Source organism: Anomalospiza imberbis, chromosome 2 (genome assembly GCF_031753505.1).
Source record: "Anomalospiza imberbis isolate Cuckoo-Finch-1a 21T00152 chromosome 2, ASM3175350v1, whole genome shotgun sequence".
In the NCBI taxonomy this organism is placed as follows: Eukaryota; Metazoa; Chordata; class Aves; order Passeriformes; family Viduidae; genus Anomalospiza; species Anomalospiza imberbis.
In genome coordinates this window covers 96289552-96310702 of record NC_089682.1, presented here as the reverse complement: position 1 = coordinate 96310702, position 21151 = coordinate 96289552, and the positions used below count along the sequence as shown (strand labels likewise).

Here is a 21151-nt window from a genome sequence, read left to right as displayed (position 1 = left end):
ATAAGCCCTGGATATCCTTGGGCTTTGTGTAGTAGGAATCATCTGCTTACTAAAATACTCTGTTAGAAGTTCAGTAGAAAAATGTGGGAAAAAATGAAAAGAACAGCCTGGATTTCAAAGAGAGAAGTCGCCTTAGTATCTGAATGTGGCCATTCTGGAGCTATTCAACAAACCCCTTTTCTGGCAAGCAGTATCCTATATATATCTGTAAGGGTCCCTATTAAAAACATAATGTCTTTCTCATTTTTCCCTAAGTGCAAAATGGTGGTTCATCCCACAAGCTGTCACTTCTTGAGCAGAAATCTAACAAGTGGGATTTCAGAAATATTCCTAAAAGTGCAGTCCCACTTTTGCTGGTTTCTCAGTTAGTTAGTCTAGTTCTGAATTTTATTTGAAATTTTTTTTCTGGATAGTTTGACTGCCTTCCCAGTGGGATAGGAATCTTCAAAGCTCCTGACCTTCCTCCACCACAGAATATTCAAAACCTGGGATAGACAATGGGAGATGCATCTGTATTTCTGAAAAAGAAAGGCCGGGAGGGATTCTTTGACGAGTATTGCAAATTGCCTGACATCCCCACTTCTGGTTCTTCTCAAACAGACTGGTGTGCCTGAATGACATAGCATGGATATATGGGTGTGTCTCAGTTCAAAGTATTCAAAATAATGTTAAATCTTTTTTGCAGCTCCCTACAGCAGTATTCTGATTTTTTTAAGGTGTTTGAAATGAGATCACGTATCATTTTTCCAGGGGTATGGTCTGTTGGCATGGTGCTATACTCTGAGTCTTACTATAAACATACCTTCTCTTATGGTTATGATCACATTTTACTCTAATGTTAACCAGAATAAACAATGAATAATGTCAGATAAGACTATTTAATGAGTAAATTTAGCAACTTAAAACACTGGGTACTTAAAAAAATCATCTGGCATTTTTTTATGGTTTTGATGCTCCTGGTGGGATTTTTCTTTGTATACATTTACTAGTAAACTCATCTACAGTTACAGTGAAAATTATAGGTGTCTTTGGAGAGTGATTCGTCTCAGCCTACAATGGGTGCCTAAAAGAGGTTGGATGAGTTATCCACTAGTAGTGTGTAGAAGTAACCCTTCACAGACTAGTGAAGAAATAGGTGGCTCTTAGGTTTTGATCTGGGAAAGGCAAATAAAAACCCCATGACTATTGCTAGCAGAAATACTGACAGGAGGATTCATACTGCTTTTGGAAAATCTGTGAGATCCACAAGCTGAAAGAAGTTTAAAGTTGTAAATGGAGTCTGGATGACACACTTAAGACTGAGCACCAGCATTTGAAGTTGGGCATATAGTGGGAAATACTGATTTATATCCAATTGCTATACCTTGTTGCTTCTCTATGAAAAATTAAGGATGGACTTTTGGGAAAAGTAAAATATTGAGAACCCATTGTAAGCTTTTTGCTGAAAATAAATGGGATATTGGGGAGATCTTCACTTGTTATACTAGCAAATGGTCTATAAGTCACTTAGGTCTTACTGGGACTTATGCCAGTACAATACATCATTCTTTTTAATTAAAATACTAGTTCTACCCAAAAGCACTAAAACCCATCAAAAATTAAAAAAAAATCTTGTTCCTTGTTAATGTGAAATGTTACTTTGTCTGAGTCAGGGACATGATTTTGTCCATGGTATCATCTCCACAAGAAAAAACAATGTTGCATAAGGCATTACTATATACATGTATATTTATATAAATATATGTTTTTTTCAAGACATATTTAGGAGAAGTATGCAGTCATATTTAAGCACGGATTCTTCCATTTTTATGGTGAGTTTTGCAATGCTTCTTTCTTTAAGCTTACTCCTTAGACAAATAATTTATAAGGCACTGTGTCTCAGGAACTGTGTTCTGGTTAGTTTGTTTAGACACAACAGTTTTCATAACTGTCACTGCACATTGAGTTTCTTTTATTTGCTTTGGACAGCAAACTGCCAACTACCTGCAAACGCTAGCAACTTCATACAATTTGTTTTGGCAAAAGGTCACCATGCAGAAAATTTTCTGTAAGATGTGGCAAGTCAGATTTCATACACACTATCCTCACTGGAACTAAGGCTTGAGAGTGTTATTTTTCTAATACTCATCAAAGCCAGAGCAGCAGAGGTAGAAATGCTAGTCAGGTTGCTCTACTCTTTCACTACTAAAGTTCACTGCACTGTGTAATTTTTGATCATGTTTAAGTCTCTTGTATTTCCTACAGTTAAATTAGGTCTGATTATAGGAAGAAACCATTAATTTAGATTTTAATTTCTGTTGCATTCAGAACAATTCCACCAAGTCATTTTTTTTACTTTTATGCAAATTAGTTCAGTTTTTTACCATTTGCTTTTATTTTTGGAACAAAATTTAGCAGTTCACATTGACACTCCATCGCCCTTCTTTTATGTGTACATCACTGCAGAAGTGTTGTTTTCTGTTCTTTGTTGTTATGGCAGCATGCTTTTCAAGCTATCATTTTAATCTGTCTCCTACAGATTCTGCTGGTTTTTCCTATAAAAAGCCCTATAGATAGATATATGTCCAGTTTGAGGTATATCATATTAAATAGATAAATGCCTTGAATTGCATGTGAAAGCATCCAGATGCTGATAGTGACATTTTCAAATTTTATTTTTCTTATTTTAAGTTTTATTCCCCAATACCTTTACCAGCAACTTTTGAGACAGAGTTCTGGACGGGCCCAAGTGCTCCATCCAGATAAAACAAAAAATTACATTTGGTAGTAATATAACTCTCTTACCTACTGACATAAGTGTGGATCTAAGGTAGATTTCATACCTTTCAGTGAATGCTTTTTTTTGCACAGAGTCAGAAAAAGATGACAGGAACCATATGTGGTTCCAAAATACACTGTATTCCATGGAACAGGACTTCTCTGGAAATATGAAAAAAGATGTTATCTTAGAACAAAATTATGAACAATTTATACCCAAGAGAAGCAAGGCCCTGAGATTTGTTGGTTCATGAGAAATCAAAGAATCCTCCATATGCACATATTTAAGGCAGTGCATTGATTAGATCATTACTCTGACACTGGCACTGCAGACTTTCATAATCATGAGTTAATGTATAAATGGCTCTCTGCCATTAATGACAGCATTCACAAACATGTTTTGTTGGGGGTTTTCTATGTACATCTCTGTATTTCAGTTACTGTGATTTGCAACACCAAAGAAAAGCAGGGAACTGTAAGGCAGGGAACATTCCCACCCACAGCAGTCTCAGACCTCCTGGTCAGGCCTCTTTCTGGGAAAAGTGGGTGATACATCTTTGAACTGAGCTTGTTAAATGTTAATCAAGTTACGCTTTTGTTTTTGTGTAACAGGCTCGTACTCCTACAGCCATTCACAAATGTCTGTTCCCAGTCCCCATCAGAATTTCTTTCCTCTCAAACAAAGCCAGCAGACTCAGCATTTCACTGAACTGTGGAAGCAAGAAACTCTTGAAGTAGTCATGGGACAGGGAAAAGAATTAGGTGGAGAGGAAGGAGGAGGACTCCTGAGGTGTTTTGGCAGATGATAAAATAAATGTTTCCGTAAGTAGCAGATCTACCTCAGGACATTTTGTCACTCCTCCAGCTTCCTGTTCTTTTCCTTGTCCAGTCAGGCTTCACTCTACTACTTAGGCCAATAGACAAATTGTTTGTGTGACAGTTCCCTCACTAAGAAAGAAATCTTTTTGGGAGCAGGTGAGAAGAATGCATTTTTCTTGATTTCTTTGAAACTGCCAGTTTCAAAGTTTTACAAGGCAAAATAATGATCCTGGTATCATTATTCTGAACCTCCTCAAACTGAAGCAGTGTGAAGACTGTTGCCTTCCTGGTGAATCCTGTAGCCACTCAACTGTAAGGCGAAATCGCACCTGCTACCAGTTGTATCCAGAAAGAAAAGTGTGTTGTCCTTAACTCCTTGAAAGAAAGGACAGTGACACTGCTTTTCTGAAGTAAGTTCTGCCTCTGGATTTCCAGTGAACACAAACGAGATTCCTAGTGAGCATAAATACTTTTCTGGAGGTCTCTATGATGCACGTATTCTGCCATGGTCCTGTTGATAACCACGATTTTGAGTTGTAATTCAAGGACCTGACCATTAACATTAAATTACTTTCTCATGGATAGTTATTGTACTAGAAAAGCAAGAATGCAAGTTAGAAGTAATTGTCTTCCTTGTCTGTTCCTCTAGTCACCCTATTTCAGAGTAAAATATCAAAGGCAACCTTAGAAGTCAAATCCCAGTAGTGCTGGGAGTTACAGCTGTGCTGTAAGAGCAACAGAGACAGAACAAACACAAGCTTTCATGAAAGTCAAGGATGAAGGCTGTATTCCAGACTCATTGCATCATTTTGTTTCTTCCATTTTTTATTGCTTTATGTTTCCATGTCCTTCAGAGGAATATATTTTATTGGCTAAGTCAGAAGGAGTCAGAACAGAGTGTTCAGCTTTCTTGTGGACTTCAGGGAAGCCACTTACTGTTTTCTTTCTGTCACTCTTAGGATGGGTTACTAGTACTTATTTATAGCAACAGACAAAATTAAGCTAAGCTGCAAAGTATGTTGATATTCTTGACTAAAAGTTACTGCACAAAATGCAAATTATTTTTGTTTCTCTACTCTTCATCATGACATCTTTTGGCTACAATTTTACCCCAGTATGCTCTTCTGTCTCTCCTTACAATTGTGTTGTATTGTTCTCCTTGTTCCCACCAATCACCTCATCTTTCCTTCCACATCAAGAAACCTTTCTCAGTAACAGTTCTGGCATTTGGACATAAGGAGCATGCCGCACTCAGAAACAAAATATTATTTCACTATAAAATGTGGCTGTCTTCAGTTCAGCTCTGGATGTCATTTGCAACAGTTCAACAGAATATTCAGCAGAATAGCTGATGATGGGTCTGATTCCTTTCACATGTGTCAGACTTACTCCCATTGCCTTCAGCAGCATTCAGCTGGTTCTGAGTAGTAACAGAATAAACATAGCTGAGATGTTTTACACATCCATAGTAGATCAAGCGTGTGCCACATCAGTGGACTGCACATTTTTGACATTACCAGCCAAAAAAGCCTAGATACAGCACATAAGCAGTCAAGATACAGTGAAGATATTAATTTATCAAAATTGGGCAAAGAGAATTTGCCAGTTTCAGGGTATACTGTAAGACCCTACCTATGGGCAAAGCATTTTCATTTTTACAAATGCAGGTGCTGCTAACACAATGTATTTCCTGTAAGTTCTTTCCATGGGGAACAGCTCAAAAGCATGGAGAAGCAAGATAAATCCTGGTGTTTTTCCTGATATAGAGGCATTAACTCAAGCAGCAATAGTGAACCAGATAAGAGGATTCTTGCTAAGTTTGCATCAAATTATTTCCAACAGCATTTGCTATTTACATAACACTAGTGAAATATTTTTAGATGCTCTGTCCAACTAAATTTGTCACAGTTAACACAGAAAAATCACTTTTTCTTTCCAAAGAAATTTCCTAAAATTTCCTAAAGAAGATTTTCTAATCCCTAGAGACAGGAGTAAAGAGTTCTAAAACTATTAATTATTAAAAATGAAAGATAGGCAACCTCAGAAAATAGAATTTAACTAATTTGTTTAATTAAAATATTCAAAGCCACCTTCTGGGTTTTTTTTTTTTTTAATGAAAGACTTCTCCTTGAAACATTGATAATCAATGTGGACTTGGGCTAGAGAGGTCAGACTTATATACCATATGGAATTTTTTAAGACATTACTGCCATGACAGCTAAGAGAAATTTAATGCATGTACTATACTTAGAATTGAAAAAAACCCCAACTGACAAGTTTCTATATCAGAGCTAAACTACTTAGGTATTATTTTCGTCATGGAATGAAAATAATTATAGAGTAATGGACAAAACACTGGTATAATAGCAGAACACAAAAAATACCTGAACAGGGATGTTTCATCCTATTAAAGAAGGAAAATGTAGATTAAATATACAAATTAGGAAAAATTTGAAGACTATTCCTTTATATCTCCCAGACTGGATGGTGTGCATGACTACAAAAGGGAAACCAAAACTGAATTAATCCATTTTTGTGCTTACTCCACTCTGTATAGAGCAGGAAGTGTGTAGACCTGACAAGGGTGGTCACACAGATGGAATTTAGAGCTGATGTGCCTGCAGTATTGGACCAAGGTAGTACTTATGCTGAGACAAATAGTTATTTTAAGAAATACAAACAAGTTTCTAAACTGTCGGTGATTTTAATGTCAGACAAACAGTGACTAACACAGGGTGTTTCCCCCAGCTCCTATTGTGTACCAAAGAGCAACAATAGGCATCAATGTTCTTCCCAGGAGCAAGAAATGAGGAAGAAAATGTGGGTCTGAGTCAAAGGAAAGCTGAGCCACCAAAGCCATGAGACAAGCAATGTGTCTGCAGGCAAATAAAAATTCAAACCCTGCATGGTTGTTCGTGCATGGAGCAGGGGGAGACAGTGTCATGAGCATGGCTAAAAGATTGTCTGACTCCCTTCCTCCAAATGGGGCTCTGCAAGGCTCTTCCACTTGATTTGGTGTGGGGTTCACTTCTGTACTATAGGTGGCAAGTATTTTCCTGTAAGACATAAAAAAACTCTTGAAGCCACGCAAAAATACAAAAATATAATGTGTATTAGTAGTAAATGTGAACCAGTATGGTTCACACCAGCGCTCCATCAATAGGAAAAATTGCACAAATCTGGCAGCACAGAGTAACTGAATGGTTGTATAGGGACAGTGATGGGGGAAGAATGAGAAGCATCTATGAGTTCAAGAAACAGAAAGAAGAATATCTGTTTGTAGAGGAAAAAATACTAAGGGGGAAAGAGCACAAGGCAGATGTGTTAGTCTGAATAAGGCTGCATGATCTTATGTCCCTATTAGCTAGCCCTGGATGGCTGGGTTTATGAAAGTATGCAAATAAAAGCATTCTTGGAGTGCTGTGAACAAATAAGCAGGATAATTATCATAAAAAAATGGTACTCTCAAAGTTTACTCCATTTTTTATTAAATAAAGAATTATACTGATGTAACATTAAGAAGGAGATTTTAACTGAAATATTTAAACCAACGGTTTCTTCAGAAACCCTCAAACTATCCTCATGAGTATATGCATAACAATAGGCTCTTTCATTATGTACAGAACTTTTGCATCAGTCACTGAATAATAATTATTTTCTACTGTAGCTTCACCCCAGCCTACCTGGAGTTTCACAACATTGCAGCAGAAAGTTGCTTTCTGAATATGCAGCTCCTCAAACAGGCAGTGATCTACCAGATGCTAAGAGGATACACAGAAACATGAGGGAGGGCTTAAGCCAGTATATAGGAGAGAAACCAGATGTGTGAGAAACATTATACAGGCACTGTCAAAAATGAGGAAAGAAATGGCCTGAAGAAGCAGATGGGTGGACAAAGTGACAATAATATCAAACAACAAAATAGACAACAAAATGCCAGGCAGAGGGGAGAAGGAAGGAAAAATTCCCTATATTTGGAGGGAAAAACAGGTAAATATGAAAATTTTTGAAAATAAAATGAGGCTTCATGGTTTTTTTCAAAGATGTGTGTATGCAAAGATGCATAGCAAAGATAGTATCAGTAGTAATAATTGGTATAGATCTGAATCTATCATGGTCTCAGGTTAATGACTGTGGTGTACAACTGTGATTAGAATTATAGGTGGCCTCAAAATGGAAGGTACAAATACCCACATCTTTTTAGGTGCTCCTTAGGCAACTTTAAAATAGTTATACAAATGCATTGGTACAATCTTAATTGATCTGCAGCATTTTTAAACAGGCATAAAAGCATCCATGCATGGACCTCTACTGATTTTATTGATATTATACAAACATTAATAGTATCTTTAACATTTAGTTCGCATTATGCAAAATCCTTATATAGATAACCACAGTTAAATTGATTTGCAGCTGTTACTAGTTGGCAATATCTGCATTCAGTTGTCAGTGGACTCTAGGTTTCCACTTCAAACACCAAACTTTTGAATTGATTTTTGATGTAGGTATTTTCCCTCAAAAATCTAAACACTGAGAGGAAGAAAATGGACACCAGCCTAGAACAGCTTCATTGATACAATGGATTTGATCTCTGTCTGATAAATGTTGATACTCAGGCAATGTGAGTGCTTCAATAGCTTTTTCTATGGTTCTTTGCATTTCATTTACATTAATTAAAATAATTGACTAAGTACAGAGTATATTAGAAGCCAATCTACTATATCTTTAGAGGGCATAACGTCTTTGGGTAGTATTAGAAAAGTGATCTGCCTAAAGGCAATTCACTTGTTTACAGCAGGTTGGGAAATGTGGAAAAATGTCAAAATGAACACAAAATAGGCAACAATATGGAGGAAAAAGGAGGAGTAAGATGAAACAGATGTTAAAAGATTCCTATAATAATAATTTTCAACACAGTGACTTCTGAGTTACATTGTTGTAAGAGAAAGGAGAAATCAGTAAAAAGTTAGGATAAATTGACTAATAAAAGCAAGACATCACTGAAAGACACAATAAGGCCTCAAAAAGACAGTGAAAGTAATTTATTGACAGCCTAGGTAAGCATTGCTAAAAATTTTAATGAATTCTGAGCCTCAGTGTTCACAAAAGAGGATTGGGAACAGATGCCAGAAACAGACATAAATTTAACAGCAGAGGTGGAGAGCATACTGAAGAAACTCAAGATCGTGCCAGAAGAGGTGACCTAGAAATTAGAACATTTAAAGACTGACAAAACTAAAGGACCAGAAGGTACACATTTGATGAAGCGTCCCAAAAGAGATAGGCAAACCTTTAGCAAGTTTATTTATAATCCCTTTGGAATTGAAAAGGGCAAAGTAGCACATATTTAAGAAGTGATCTAGCTAAAATCTAGAAAGCTTGACTTCTAACATTAAAGGTGAACCAAATACTTTAAAAGGTAAAGACGTCAATTAATTACGTGGATTTTCAAAAGCTGTATAAGGCCCTGCGTGTGAATTTCAGAATTATTTAGAAGTGCATTTCTATCTTAAAACCATATGAATTGTTGTTTATCTATAAATACTTTTAAGTTCTGTGTTTTTTACTTTTGGTACTCTTTCTGTGTTAATGAGCTCTGTAAAATGACGGGTGATCACTAGTAATGCTGGAAACTTTGTCATACAATTCTAGCGATAAGAAGACATTTAAAGCATTGGATCATGTACTCTGAGAGAAAAAGGAAAAAGGAAAAAAATTAACAAGAGTAAATTTTAAGCCTTACACTTTCCATTCTGAAGAACTACCACCATTTGTTTGTGATTTTATGGCTCTGATAGGACTGGGTCCTCAGAATTCCAGAAAGAAGTTGACTCAAAGAAAGGCCACAGAGATGATCAAAGGACTGGATCACTTGTCCTGTGAGGAAAGACTGAAGGCATTCAGTCTTTTCTCCTTGGTGAAGAGAAGACTCAGTACAGAGTCTTACCTCAATACCTTTTCACAGTATTCTAACACTTAAAGGGCAGGTGCAAAGAAGGTGGAGACTCTCCCTTTGCAAAGAACCACATGGAGAAGATGAGAGGCAACAGGTTCGTGTTTTGATAGGAGAGGTTTGATCTTGATAGAAGAAAGAAATTTTATATGGTGAGAAGAATCAGTCACTGGAAGTCAAGTCTTCACTCCTGGAAGTGCAATTAGAGAGGATGCAAAGCAATTTCATCTAGGCTCCCTTTCCCATGAAATATTGAACCAGGTGATGTTTCAAGATTCTTGCAAACTTGGTCTGTTCTATAATTGTATTCTATCATGAACTGGTTCATTTGCAAGATTGGTAGGAGCTGTTAGCTCCCTTGAAGGCAGGGAGACCCTGCAGAGAGACCTTAACAAATCAGAGGATTGGGCAATCACCAACCACATGAAGTTCAACAAGGGCATGTGCTGGATCCTGCACATGGGATAGTGCAAACCTGGATGTACGAATAGACTTCAGAATGGGATGCTGAAAAGCAGCACCACAGAAAGGGACCTGGGGGTCCTGGTCAGTGGCAAGTTGAACATGAGTCAGCAGTGCCCTGGCAGCCAGGAGGGCCAACTGTGTCCTGGGGTGCATCAGACACAGCATCACCAGCCGGGCAAGAGAGGGGATTGTTCTGCTCTGCTCTGCTCTGCTCTGCTCTGCTCTGCTCTGCAATGGGGCGGCCTCACCTCGAGTGCTGGGGGCAGTTTTGTGTTGCACAATACAAGAAAGCCATAAGGCTATTAGAGAGTGTCCAAAGGAGGGCCACCAGGATGGTGAAGGGCCTTGAGGGGAAGCCACGAGAGGAGCAGCTGAGGTTTCTTGGTCTGTTCAGCCTGGAGAAGAGACCTGAGGGATGACCTCACTGCAGTTACAACTTCCTCACGAGGGGAAGAGGAGGGGCAGGCACTGATCTCTTCTCTCTGGATAACAGTGACAGGACCTGAGGGAATGGTCTGAAGTTGTGTCAGGGGAAGTTTAGACTGGATATTAGAAAAAAATTCTTCACCCAGAGGGTGGCTGGACGCTGGAAGACAATCTCCAAGGGAAGTAGTCACAGCACTAAGCCAGACAGAGTTCAAGAGAGTTTGGACAATGCTCCCAGGTACATCGTGTGACTCTTGACCATGGTCCTGTGTAAGGCCAGGAGTTGGACTCAGTGATCCTTGTGGGTCCCTTCCAACTCAGCTTATTCTACGACTTTGTGATTCTGTGATTTGCCATGTCCTTCAGTGGGCTATGGAAATGTATACTCATTTGGAGATATTAAGAAAATGCTCACTAATACACACAGCCATATATTTTCTGTTCCATATACTCGAGACACTTTTGATATTCCAGGGAGTTATCTATGTCTCTGCTTCTGACCATGGGCTTTTTTAAGGCTGAATCTGACATTGCCAGGCATCTTCTCTGCAGTCCAGAATATCCTAGCCCTGCACTGCACACCTACAGGATGCTTGAAATGGCTGCAATTTCCAGTCCAGAACTTCTGCTGCTTGACAGATTTTTAAAAAAACATAAATCTGGCCCTGCATATGATTTTTAACCCTCTGAAAATACCAGCTCACTGAAGTTTCCACTCATCCCTGATTTTATCAAAGGATTTTCCTGTGATATAATCCTCTAATCCAGAAGGTTTATGAACTTAATTAAATTCAACAAAAAGAAACTATGACAACTACAGTGTTGAGATACTTTGCTTAGTTTGCAAAAAAGGTTTTAAAGAAATTCAAATGGATTAACACTGACAAAGGCTATGGAAAAATTATCTCTAGAGTTCATTGCAAAGTTTTTTTCAGAGAACTCAAGAGAAGTTTGCAGCAGGCCTGGTGATCTATGGTACTGGCAGTATGTTACATTAATGTCCTGAGGATTGACATATATATTATAAAGGGTAGTTATAAGTTCTAACAGTTGTGAATGAGGAAAGTATCAGACAAGTATAAGGCCAAAGTATCACTATTAAGACAGATATTATTCACCTTATATAAAAGTAACCTGAAACACAGAATGTGCAGTAACAGGCTGAAATTTGATGACTGCACAAAACTGGAAAATAAGTCAAAATGAATGAGGTGGACACTAAAATAAAGAGCAGTTGGAAAGGCTAAGACCAAGGACAGATATATGGTTATGACATAATTCAGAAAAATATAAGAGAAAGACACTGAAGATGAAAGGAAAGGTTTTCAATTTTCAAACAGCAATACAGAAAATCTAGGTATAGTGGAATATATCACGTAAACCTTTGACCTATTGCTTATAAGCAGTAAATTGTAAGAAACTGAAACTAGGGCCACATAAGAGGACTTTGGAAATGTAATCGAGTGGGAATTATTTGACTGGTGTAGAAATGGGACCAGGAAAATGTTTTATTGGGCACAACACCCACAAGTAAAGAGTTGCAAATGTCGAATAAGGAAATTTTGATAAGGACTAAATTCCTGGGAGAGATTTCATTGAAATTAACAGGCTTCTGAATATATATATTAAAAAAAAAATAGCTTTCACTTGGTTTTAGTTAACATTCTGATTACTTTAACAAATACCTCACATAGTTTATCATATTATACTGTTTAATTCTGTGAATATAAGTTCACTGAAGCTCACCTTCCAGGAAAAAAATGCTTGCCCCAATGCCCATAAAAAATGGATGGCCTTTTGATAAATGGCTGCGTCCATCCCCATGTCTAATCTTCCCCAAATGTATTGTATTTTTGGTGTAGGTCTCCCACCAAGAGCAAGTTGTTCTCCCTCCAGAGTTATGTTCAGCTTTGAGACTGCTGAATCCAGGACAAGTTTATCCCAGGTCTGAGCACTCTGCCTTCAGTCTGAGCAGCAGAGCTGAGGTGTCTCAACAGCAGGCAGGAAATGTGTCTCCCTAAAGGCAGGGAAAGATTTATTTCTCTGTAATTGTTTTTCCTCAAAATTTCTTGCCTCCTTTCTCTTGTAATGGTCCTGGGGTCACTGAATCTCAGAACAGTTCCTCTTCCTCTTCTTGGTAAGCTATGCAGCTTACTCCGAAATCCTTTGCTATGAAACATGTCTAGTTTATTACCCCAACAGTGAATGCAAGGTTTACACTTCTGTTGGATACCACTGAGATTGTCTTGTGGACTGGTGCAAGTATCTGATGCATCTATCACTGTACATCCCTAGTGACAACAGATATGGAGAAAACCAAGGTACTCTGCAAGTTATTCATCTCAGCCTTCAAAAGCTGTCAGGCGTCCCATGTCTCAAGTCCCTAAACCTCTAGGTTGGGAGTCGAGAAGCCAAGTCCCTCCTACTACAATAAAAGAGCGGGTTTGAGGCCACCTGATTAAACTCAATTGGCACAAGGCTCTGGCCCCTGAAGATCCCATGGTCCTGAGGGAACTGACTCATGTGATTGAAAGTCACTCTCCATCCTATTTGAAAAGTCACTGTGGTCAGGTGAAAATCTCAATGTCTTGAAAAAGATAAACTTCACACCTATTTTAAAAAGAGGAGAAAGAAAAACCAGGGAACTACAGAGCGATGCACCTTACCTCTGTTGCTGGGAAGACCATGGAATATATCCTAATGGAAGCTGTGTTAGGGCACATACAAGGAAAGGATGTGACCCAAGACAACCAACATGGCTTCACAAAGGGCAGATTGTGCCTGGTCAGCCCGGTAGCCCTCTATGACAGAATGACTGCAATGGTCAGCAAGGAAAGACTGACTGTTGGCATCTTCTTAGGTTTCTGCAAGAAATTTAACACAGTCCCGCACAACATACTTAGCTCTAAATTGGAGAGACATAGGTTTGAAGGGCAGACTGTTTGGTGGATAAGGAAATGGCTAGATGGACACATCTAGAGAGATCTGGTCAATGGCTCTATGTCTTGAAGGAGGCCAGTGACAAATGGTGTACTTCAGGGCTCTGTCTTGGCATCATTGCTATCTAAAATCTTTGTCAATGACTGAGACAGCAAGATCAAGTGCACCCTCAGCAAATTTGTAAATACCATGAAGCTGAGTGATGTAGTTGACACAACAGTAGGAATGGACACCATCCAAAGCGACCTGGACAAACTTGAAAAGTGGGTCCAAAAGAACCTAACAAGGTTGAAAAAGTTTGAGCGCAAGGTGCTGCATCAGAGTTGGGGCAATCCCAGACATGAGTACATTGACAGCAGCCCTGCAGAGATGTTGATGAAAAGATAGCAATGTGTGATTCTTCCCCTCTACTCTGCCTTCTTGGGACCCTACCAGGAGGACTGTTTCCAGCTCTGAGGTCCCCAGCACAAGAAAGACATGGATCTGTTTGGGTGCGTACAGAGGATGGTCACAAACAGCACTAGACCATCTCTTCCACAGACAGGCTCAGAGAACTCTGGTTGTTTAGCAGGGAGAAGATAAGATTCTGGGAAGATCTCATTGTGGTGTTCCAGCACTTAAAGTGGGCTGATAAAAGAGGAGGTAGGCTTTTTACATGGGCAGATAGTGATCAGACAAGGTAGAATAGTTTTCAGCTAAAAGAAGTGAGATTTTATTTATATGTTAGGAGAAAACTCAGGTAAGGGTGATGAGGCACAGGAACAGGTTGCCCAGGGAGTTTGTGGATGCCTTATCCCAGAAGCATTCAAGGCCTGATTGGATGGGGCCCAGAGAAACACGATCTAGTGGCTGGCATCCGTACCCATGGCAGGGAGACTGGAACAAGATGATAAATATTTAAGATCTCTTCCAACACAAATTATTCTGTGGTTCTATTGTCCCCAGTTGAAATCCTATACATAATACACTGAAGATCTGGATGCAGACAATGTAACTAGTTGTTCCTGATTCTTGTGACCATCCTCAGATATCTCATGAATGTTGTACACATGAAAAAAATGCAGAATACAAACAAGATGAAAATTTTTGGTAGACTCTAAACCATCATCACTTATCTGCATATTTCTCATATTGAGCACATGATTTACTAACAAGTGCTACAGTAAATTTCAAATTAACCTAAAGACAATGCAAAGTCACTAGAAACACTGAACATTTGGCAGGTTTTTTTAGTGTTCAACTATAATAAGTGCAGTAACAGATTTTTCTGAAAAAGACTGGATTTTTTTTCTGAGGGAGATGTGCTTTTTATAGTAATTGGGATATAAACACCTAAAATCAGGATTTTATACTGAAAGGGCAAGCTAACCTTACAAATGGTGATTACTCACTGTTTAATAGAAAAGGAAATAAAAGCTTTTTTATAAAATGTATCAAATCCTAAGAGTGCTGTTAAACTCATTAAAGAAAAAATGAAGTTAGAGAAACTAGTCTTATTTTTTTTCACTCCCAGTAGAGTTCATTTCTACTTCAACAACTAAGCCAAGGTCACATTTAACTCACTTCAATTTCACCCAGTGCACAAGCTAATGTCAATAGTACAGCTGCCATGCAGAGCTAAAGACTGATGGTTAGACAAAGCCATTTACACAAGGCTGGGTCTTTCATCTTCTCTCAGCTAGTGACATAAGAAAGCACTGAGGTTATTCTCAACTAGAGACTAAAACTGGCATATTAGAAAAAATGTTATTCTCCTTAGCTGTCACACAAAGGATCTGAAGAAATGTAGAAATGTTTTTTTCCTTGGTCATCTAGGGAGATCACAAAGTGACTCTAATAGCCTTCACTCTGAAATTTTCACATGGTTTAAGTGATTGCCAAGTCTGATATTTTCCATTTACACTTCATTGCCATCAGAAAAAGAAAAAAATCAATATACCTACCTACTCAAGTGTGTCACAGGATGAGCTTATAAAAGAAGACATCAGTCTTTTTAGGGCATGAAAAATATACTTATTCAAATATATCTTATTTTAAATGACATAAATTGCAGTGGTTAGTCAAGATTCGATTTCCTCTAAAATATAAGACTTAAAATATTCCGTGACTTGCCAAGGAATAAGAATCCTTCAAACAGTTGATATGTACAAATGTGCTCGTTTTCTCTTGTAAGTTATACCTGCCACAGTGTACCAATATTAGTGACTACTTTTAGGAATTTTAATGGGAAGGTGAGATCTAACATATTATCACATTTCTCTGAGTTGATACAAATAACTGGAACTTTGCCAAAGCATGGGACCAATAGCTTTTATCATTATTATTATTATTATTATTATTATTGTTTTTGTTGTTGTTGTTGTTGTTGTTGTTGTTATTTCAATGATACTATGTGTGTGAATTTGAATTGCCTTAGCTTGTTGACCCTAATATGATTCCACATGATCTCATGCAGCTCTAACAAGCTCAAACACCCTAAGCAGAGCTATCTTCCCCTTGCATGCTGTAGCTCTTACATATTTTATCTGCCTTGTTAAAGATTTCCAGCAATTTTGCTGCAACAGTGTGCAATGTCTTTGTTTTAGATTAATAAAATATCATAGATACAATGGAATTGTCTTGTCAAAGATTTGACTGCTTGGACACTGTCAAGAACATTTGACAAGTGAGAGCCAAATTTGTCCCTGACTGTTCTGCTCTCAATGGAAGCTGACAGGTCATCATTCACCTTATGATGTCGTTTCAACCCCATTATCTTTTCCACCTTGTTTTAGCACCTCTCTCTGGCAAAGGTAGTGAGTAAAATGTTGAAGAACTGAGGTGGTATTTCAGGCTATCTGCCAGCATGTGCTGAATAATAATGGAATTTGTTTGCTTACAAATTGAGCAATTGAATTTAGACATTGAGGGGGTCACCTCTGTGATTGGTCCCATCCCCAGATGGTCAATCATCTAAAAAGGCAGAATTACAGGGTCAATCATGGAACCCTTTCCCCCATGTGGTAGCACAACATACCAACCATACAACTACTAGGCCATCCCCCACAGTTACGAGTATTTCAAGGTCAATTTATCAATTTAACAGCTTCATCTTCTTAATCACTAAACTTCTGTCTCTTTGAGCTTGTGCTGAAAGACTGTGGCTGCTAATTAAAATGGAGCTTTACTAGCAAGTACACAAATTAGATCCTGTCAGTAAGTTTATTCTAACTATTGGTCATTTCTAAATGCCTTTTTAATCCCCTAATTTTTACATTAAAATTCAAAAGCCTAACAATCTTAATCACCCCTACATCAAATTCATCATTAAGAACAGGAAGCCAGATGGTATAATTTTGATTTACCGGACTTCAGCGTGAATTAATGTACTGAGTGCCGATAATGAATACATCAAACCTGATATTGCAGAAACCTATGAATCTGGCATGTTAAATTAATAACACACTTTGCACAATGAAAGCATGTAAGCTCATATAAAACTGAGGAGTAATGGTCCCTTTTATTTTAAATGGTCTTTATTAGCCTGCAGTTTTGACTCTTAAAAAAAAAAGAGAGATGAACATTGTGGTTAAGAAAGTTCTGTCTGTTTCCTATCTGCTCTTTATTTTCATTTCACTCCATACCTACATAAAAGAAAAAGTATCCACCTTATTGCAATCTTTGTAGTTGTGAAGGTATACTGGTGAAGAAAGGGCCCCAGTGAATTGTTTTCAATTTGATTGGAAACTACAGTTAAAAGTTTGACTTGCTTGCTGAAATATACTTATTCCAAAAAGTTGTAGCACAGTGCTTGCTGAAATACACTTAATTCCAAAAAGTTGTAGCACAGTGATGTTTGCTACATGGGGCAGTTATTCATTGCATGGAGTATGTAATAAATTATGCAGATTATGCCACTTTTAAAAAATATTTTTCTTATATTCTTTTATTTTTAATGTGTACTGCTTCTTGTTCAAATACATCTATGGTGACTATGAAGCTGAATACCATTTTATTAGAAAACAGGGTCAGGAATTAGTTTTACTGAAGAACACAGGAATCATGCATTTTGAAATTGTTGCTATAAAAAAAAAGTGCTAGGTAGGAAAGATCCATGTCTACCACATTTTCTGATTATTTAGCTATTATATGGCATGGAGATGGTATAGAGTTTAGCTTTCTTGAAAGAAAATTGACAGATATCGAATTTGAACCATTGAGTAGCTCGTGTGATAGAAGTGAGAGAAACAAAGGGTTGAAATTACTCAAATATATCCCTTCTGAATACATAATTTCATATTTATTTAGTGTAAATTAAAAATACGTCAGCCATTACGTATTCTTGTGGACCTATAAATATAAGGAGTTCCACCTAATTCCTATTCACACCTAAGAAAAATTATCTTTGACTTTAGTGAAAACAGGATTTGGCTCAAATACCTGACTGTAGGATCTGAAGCTTCCTTTTCAGATATATAGCAGCAACACAAATAGAAGTATATTCTCCAATATGAATTCTAGTTCTGAAGTACATCTGAGTTATATAACTCCTAACTGAAATATAGTTTGGAATGTTTTTACAGCGAACAACCTGAAATGCACAAATGTGGGCCTATAGACCATAAGCCAGAAAGGCATGATGAGGCTGGTCTCTGTTTTGGAAACCACAAACTGTTTGCTGTAAAAGCATTTAAAGGTTTAGAAGATGCCTAGTCCAGGCCTGAGCAAGATAAAGCCGACTGAATAGGTTAACACGAGCATAAACATTTCCCCAGGTTTATTCTGTCTCTCAATTTTCACACAGTAAGTGAACATTTCAACAGTCTCTGTGTAGCTTTAGGAAATATATTCAATATAGCAAGGATAGGATGATACCAGGGAAAACACTGCAAACCTGAATAAGGTGCTACTTTGCAGTTAGTTTTCCTTATTGCATGAGTGTGTTCTTGCACTTACCACTATGGCATACAATTTGTCCTGCTCAGAGGTAAACGGCCAAGATTGATTCCTAAACAAAACAAGGGATACATTACACATTTGTCCAGAGAGGACATAAAAAACCTCTTACATGTCTCCTTTATGTATTTAGTGTTTTTACCCTTAGAAGAAGTAGTACTTTACTAATATTTGAGGAGGGATGAGAAAGATAGTTGTTCCCAAAAAAAAGAAATTTGTGCTGAGAACTGTTCTAGAAACTTGGATAGAAAAAGTCAGTTGTGCCTGGATGGAAATATTTCTCACTCTTAAATCTCTAGTTGAAGTTCATTTGACAAACCTATTATAAAATGAATAAATGTAGCTCTGTGTGATTTGTCCATTGTCAACATGTTAACACAATTTATTTGAAGGTAGATTGATGAAGGATGGCTGAAGGAGTTTACCCTCCTGAGTTAAAGAATAGAAAATCCTTTTCCTTAGCATTTCTCTTTTTTTCTTAGAAGTTCACAAGAGTAGATATACAATTATCCTCGACTTGCTGATGCAAAGGAACAGAGCATTTAGTTTCTTGTCACTGTCTCTGAAATTCCTAAAGGTACAATTAGCATTTCATTTGACATAATGTTGAAAGGTTCATAGATTGATCTTCCCTAAAATGCAGCAAGAATTTTTTGAAATGCAAATTTTGACATTTATTAACTTTTATTCCAGATCTGTTTATAGACTGTAAAACTGTGCATACATTTAACTCAAAGAAGCTAAAAGGACAATGTTTAGGTGGATACTCTGTGTTATAATAAAAGTCTATTTTATTGTTTCAACAATGAAATTTTTATTATCAGAGATTTATGATATCAGCACAGCAGTTTTTACTGCATGATTCACAGTGTTTTTATAGATGTATATTCAACAAAACAAGGAGAGAAATTGTACTGCAGTGCTCTCTCTCAGGAGTGCATTTCCCCATTGAAATAATGTCAGCAGTTTTCCACCTTCAAAGCCCTATGTTTTCAAATCAATTAACAATTCTAATTGTGCTGGAACAGTTGTTCACTTAGCTTGGCAAATGGGACAGGAAACATTATTTCCTTTCTTTGCCTAAAATGAAGACTTTAATCTTCTGAACCATATTTAACATATAAAAACACACATCTGAAAAGTTGGGCAGTTTGGAAACTCACTCGATTGTAAATATTGTTTTTCTCAGTGTTCAAGCCACAGTAGAAGAAAGGAGCAAGAGCACTACAATTTCCCCTCTGGCTGCCAGCAAACCATCTTAGGATTCATTCTGAATGTTTCAGGTGAGATTTGTATCTATCTGGACAGCTGTAAGAGTTATTGCTTTTGTAAAATGGTAAAACAAACACTGGTTCTGACCAAACTAGTGATACCAGAATGCAGATCTGTATCATATTACACAGGACTGACATAAAGTAAGTAATACAACATGCCAGAGCCAAGACTTAAAGGCCAAATTTACATTCCATTTCATTTATATACATATATATTGTGTGCTTAAATAGAGGCATAGTAAAATATATAATTACTATGACTTCATGCAGAGACTAACATCCAACAGTTAAAATAAATGCCCCCATTTTGTTTTTGCAAACCCCAAAGCCATTTACCAGAAGGGCAAAATAAAATTATCCTATTTTAAAAGTGGTACAATTTTGTGGTACAATGTAGAATCATGTAACAAGCCCTTTTCATGATTCAAGATAGTGTTTTATGCTGAACAAAATAAAAATCCTCAAGCAAAAGTACAAATATGATTTTAAGCCTATACTATACATTTGCATAGCACACTTGCATTACTCAGAAGGATACAAAATCAGTTACAAGGTCAAATTCAGGGAAGTACCAGTAGAGATTATCTGTATGAAGGACCTGGTGAGCACTAACATATGTACTTACCTCAGTCCTAACCTTATGAAGGAATTTGACAAGAAAATGGTACTACTCTGTACATTAAATTTGGGGATAGTTAAACCACCATTTTTACAACTGTGGCCGTGTCTTACTGCAATCTAAGCAGTCTTCACATGCATAGCATTGTTGGAGATACTGTTTTTAACATAGTACTTATTCAGGTCCATTCCAAGAAGCAGACAAAACAAAGTTTTGAATTCCATGGTTGTTGCAGGGGTTTTTTCCTTGTACTGTTCTGCAGTCATTTAAATGTCTTCAGTATTTTTTTTCCTTTGCTTGTGTGATGGTGCATTTAGACAGAGCATCAAAGTAAAAATGGTAACAAACTTTTAAAAGCTAATTAGAAATTCAGGGTCTACAGTTCAACTTACTTGAGTACACAAAGACGATACACTTTTTCGCACCTCTTTGTCTGTTTAGCACTGACACAATTGGCCTGGCATCCTCATGACTAAACTCAATATCTCTCTGCTAAGATGGACAATACTTTTCACTGATGAGGAAAATGTCTCCTCTGCTAGAGGAATGGCATCATAGAAAGATATTTGTCCTGGTATAATCAGGTTTCTGATTCAGAGCCTGAAACTTGATTCAAAACAGGATCAAAAGCTAGATGAAATTAATCAGAAACTATAGTCCTCTGGTCTGGTGAAGATAAGGCTACAAGAAGCAGGTGGGAGATGGTCAGCATCTAGCTGCCATTCATGAAATTGTAATAGTATTTGGTATGAATTTAGTTCTTTTTGTCTGCATCATCATATATCTCCACCCCTCTTTGCATAGCTTGGTATCAATTCCCTATTTGTAAATGATGAATTAAGCTAGACATTATTCAGGTTACTCAGTCACAGTGACTAGCATCTAAATTCAAGAAAGCCTGCCTACCATCCCAGCCTGCCAAATCTTCACTTTTTTCTGTCCTCTCAGTGGTGATGTGTAGTC

At 37.4% G+C, this 21151-nt stretch overlaps 1 long non-coding RNA gene across 1 annotated transcript in view; it reads left to right on the top strand.

Moving 5' to 3' along the window:
• LOC137467045 (uncharacterized) overlaps positions 1-20890 on the top strand; it is a 47525-nt gene extending 26635 nt beyond the window's left edge. Inside the window, exons 3-4 of the long non-coding RNA XR_010995390.1 lie at positions 19485-19578; positions 20810-20890. This is a non-coding gene — a long non-coding RNA (uncharacterized lncRNA). The remainder of the gene's footprint in view (positions 1-19484; positions 19579-20809) is intronic.
• Positions 20891-21151: the final 261 nt, after the last annotated feature.